Source organism: Falco punctatus, assembly GCF_963210335.1.
Source record: "Falco punctatus genome assembly, chromosome: 1".
In the NCBI taxonomy this organism is placed as follows: domain Eukaryota; kingdom Metazoa; phylum Chordata; class Aves; order Falconiformes; family Falconidae; genus Falco; species Falco punctatus.
This window is the reverse complement of record NC_137580.1, coordinates 27,648,683-27,649,054: the sequence shown is the minus strand read 5'-3', so window position 1 is coordinate 27,649,054 and position 372 is coordinate 27,648,683.

Sequence of the window (372 nt, the reverse complement as noted above, 5' to 3'; positions counted from 1 at the left end):
TGTTGAGCAAGACTACGTTAATCTGACCTGGACTTTCACAATTTCTTTGGCCTTCCCTCTGAAAAGACAGGCATAAAAAGAATGAGTATTATAGCTAAAGAGGTGAAGGCAGATTTACACTCCCAAAGTCCAGCAGAAATTTAGGTGGTTATTCACTTCCTCGGAAGATACTACCCCAAGACTGACCTCCTGAGGAATGTTTCTTTAGTCCCATTCACTTCACCAGCACAGTGGCTGATTTTACTCCTTCCTCAAGAAATCTTTCTCCCATTAAGCACAAGAATATAAGGTCTGTTTAAACTGAAGTATATCCTAAAGTCTCTCGTTTGGATTGACTTGTATTTCAGCATATCACTAATGTTTCTTCTGACT